Genomic DNA, 4,306 nt, shown 5'->3' with positions numbered 1-4,306 from the left:
GTTTGATTATTAGTTTCCTTTTAACGAGTAGATTTTGTTACCTTTCTGAATTTTTGACAACAAATTATATAATTTTGTAGGGACATTTTTGAATAATTTGTTTTAAAAGTTTTCAGGAGATATTAGATCATACTTCCATATAATTGCATACCATTAGACTGTTTGTTAAAAATTGGGAAATACTAACATGAGCATAAAATAGGAAACATGAGAATCAGAAATATGCAAAGGAGATCTATTTAAGGTGATAGTTATTTGTTTAGCCATATTTTAAATTTAACATGCATTTTTATAGAACATCTGTCAACAAATTTATATTTTGCTATGTTATTATACTCATACAATTCTTTTAATATTCAGAATACTGTAAATGTTTGTTATACAATAAGCAAGAAATTGTAGGAAGACTAGGATGATCATTTCAATTTTCAACACTTAGACATAATAAACTTGGAATAGGCTACCAACTATCTACATTTCTCTGAATACAAATACCCAAATTAGTGTTACACATAGAGAAATAAGTATATGCTCAAAAAATGAGCTCATAGCCATACTGTTTTTTTTTCAATGTGACTTTAACTTGCAATCACACATTTCTGAATGTATTTGCAAGTCTATAAATATTGCATCCTTTTATGTGTTATTTTACCTGTCAGTGATTTGAATGATATATGCACATACAACAATTTCTTTTACCAGCCTAATTCATATTGATTTTGTTTCTGATATTTAGTCTTTATTTAGAATGTTATAATGAACAGCCTTCCGCATACATATTTTCTTACCCTTCAAAGGCTGACATTTAATAACAGGGATCAGAGAGTATTAAGATTGCTGTTAAATACAAGATATACTGCCTTGCAATAATATTTTGCTAATTAACATGCTTATTGATAGGCTATCAATTAATTAATTTATCTTCTTTATTCACTTCACTATGTCATTTCAATATCTCTTATTTAACTAATATTTCTGGAATTATTATTTCTTTGCACCATTATTGATTCTTACTGAAAGCAATTGTATTTTCCTAAAATGTTCACATCCTGTGCTCAATTTTGTTGGAATGCTTTCTGTTAACATTAAGTAAAACCTTTTACTTGTACCGGTTTTCTCCTGTCTTAAAAAAACACTGTGGAATGAAAAAGATGGATTATTTTAATGTAGTCAAGCTAATAATCTTTTTCTTTTTTGATTCCTATTTACTATTATAACTTTAAAAACATTTTCTGTATCTCAAAATTACAAATATATGAGAATATTTAGCCATATTTCCATGTTTCATGCCTTGAATATTTACACATTTTATGAAGTATGAGAAATTTTAGTTGAAGCATGATGTGATACTTATATTTACCTATATCATATTCAGTTTTTTGTGTTTTTGATATATGTCTATGAGAGATGATAATATGTAGAGTCAATAAATTTTATTAAAGATATAGAGTTTGTGATGTAGAATTAACAATAATTATGTACTATGGATGATGAGAAAACATCAAGTAAGGAATACAAGCAGCTTATTTGTTATAAAATGGATTTCAAGGGGATCTGCATGAAAACTGTATGGATAATGAGCAATTAAACTTACAATTTTCTCTTTAAAAGATATAATTTAAAGACATGTAGTTGAAACTAGACGTATTTTCTTCATCAATTTGCCATAATATTGAACCTGAGGGGAAGTCGAAGAGGTCTTTTAGAAAGAAAAAGGGTAATATTAGTTGCTTTTCTATAGTATGGAAAAAAACATTGACCGAAGAAACATATAAGAAGAAATAATTTGGGTTCTAGTTGCCAGAGGGTTAGATTCCATGTCAAAGGAAGAAAGACATGTCAGCCAGAACAGAAAGCTGAGTGTTTTCGCATGTTGAATAGCAAGCACAGAGCAGAGAGAGTGAACTAGAAATGCCACAAGTCTTTAAACACTCAAAGCCCACCTCTATCAACATACTACAACATACTACCTCCAACAATGCCACACCTGCTAAACCTTCCCAAACAGCACCACCAATTGGAGAGCATGTATCCAAAAATTTTGGACTATGGGGAATATCATATTCAAATCACCAAAATGGTGTTGTTCTTTTAGGTGCAAATGTGTAAATCTATCAGAAAGTTTACACTTTAGACATCAGAAGGATGGATGCTGTTTTAGAAGGCATGCCCCCCAAATACTAGCTTTACAAACCTGGAAGAATCCTTACTATTACCTCGCATAGTGTTGGAATTTTAATAAAATATCAAGTTAATGGAATGATTTTTCCATGAGAATTAATGTGCACTTAAGTGCATATTAATATTAAGCATATTAATCACTCTAAGAAACAGGATCATGGAATGGGTGAAGGAAAATGATGAGAATTTTTTTGTTGTTGTTTTTCGAGACAGGATTTCTCTGTGTAGTTTTGTGCCTTTCCTGGAATTCACTTTGTAGACCAGGCTGGCCTCGAACTCACAGAGATCCGCCTGCCTCTGCCTCCTGAGTGCTTGGATTAAAGGCATGCGCCACCACCGCCTGGCTGAGAAATTTTTTTAAATGAGGAAGATATGTGGTTAAACTGAAGTGCCAGTTGGCTCTGCAGAGAGAACAGATCATGTGTATATATAATATGCTTCATAAAGATTTTATATATATATATATATTCATAAAGATTAATAGATTGGGGGAATTATCATGCATGAAAGTCACATGAAATATGCAGAAATTTATGAAGAAAACACAGCTAACTTTATTTTTCTAGGGAGCAACTCAATAATATACATCGAAGTACCTAGAGAGAAAATTGAGAGCCTAACGGAAAGATGAATAGAAACCAAGTTAAGACTAGTGTTACAAGGCAAAAGTGCATAATGTTCCAGGAACTCACCTTGCCACCACTACTGTGTATTGTATGTTCTCTTTCTAAAATGGGTATGTTTCAGGAACTCTGTGTCCCTCTATTCATTATATAGATCATGCTCATTGCTTGTTTCTCATACACAGATGTTGATTAAATAGGAAAATAGTCTGTGGAGATAAATTATCTGGCAAAGCAGTAATTGAGACTATTCCAACCACAGAATTGTTTTTACTGTTTCTCTTTCAAGAGTTAATAGAAAACAGTACCTTGGTAATTTTATTTCATTTTTGAATAAATTGCATTATGTTTATTTTCTAATGCATGAAAATCCAACTATTATTGAGTTCTTTCTTGCTGTCATGAGTAATTGCCAGTCCTTAACATTCTTTTCTATTGTAAATGTGTGGATCAGCAGGGAGGGTATATGGATGCAAAGGCTTTGATTTAAAAATACTGTTATTCCACACTTAATCTTATTGTCAGTGAAGGGGTATGCAAACTATAGACACATATAAGTGTAGTTGCTCTCCTTTCATTTACAGACCTTCTTCATGGATGGAATTGACTCCTCATTTTCACTTTGTTTTTATGTTTCCTTGGATGTTATAATATATTCACAGAGAAAAATGTATAGTTTTCCAGCAAATTTTAATTGGGGGTTATTTTTACACAAACTAATTACTGACAGTTGCTCTAGATATGAGTGCCATATTCAATTTGTCTAGGTAATTTTCCCCTAAAATCTTATGACCAATTCTAAATATCAAAACACTAAAAGTCTTTATAGGTTATACTCTCAACTATTTTAATAATATGAGTGACTGAAGAAGATATTACCTCATAGGAACTGCTTTCTGACAGAATTCTATTATTATTACTATTTCCAGGTCTAATTCTGTTATGAATTATACATGATGTTTTGTAGTGGATGTTGGTCAGAATTTCTTAGTTTTTGAGGAAATATGTAACTGCAAATTGATGAGCAAGATTTTAAATTTGAAATAAGTAGGCAAATAATTATGGAACAGACTGATATGGGGGAAGTGACGAACACATACATGTTCTTATTTTGAATTTTAATCTAATAAAATATTATCAAGTGGAGATATGACTAGAGTTTGTAGATTCAGGAGAGACTTTTCACATAAAACAGAAAGATTCGTTAAAAAGTTATACATTGAAGCCATAAATATTTATAAAAATTTTCTGGGAAGACAATATAGAAGAGTTGAGTAGATGGAAAATATCTGTAATTCTTGTCCTAGAATTGTTTAGTAATTTATTGCAGAGTTATTAATATTTTGGTCATATATTATATTTAAATGTTGATGTTGAATTCTTAATATGGGCAATATAATGTAAGCCAGAATCAAGACAAAAGACACACTGTATTTTTTTATGTTACAATAAGGTAAAAGGTCCAAAAGAGGATCATTGACTTAGCTCAGTCACATATGTAG

This window comes from Peromyscus eremicus, chromosome X (genome assembly GCF_949786415.1).
Source record: "Peromyscus eremicus chromosome X, PerEre_H2_v1, whole genome shotgun sequence".
NCBI classification, from domain to species: domain Eukaryota; kingdom Metazoa; phylum Chordata; class Mammalia; order Rodentia; family Cricetidae; genus Peromyscus; species Peromyscus eremicus.
This window is presented reverse-complemented; position numbering follows the sequence as displayed.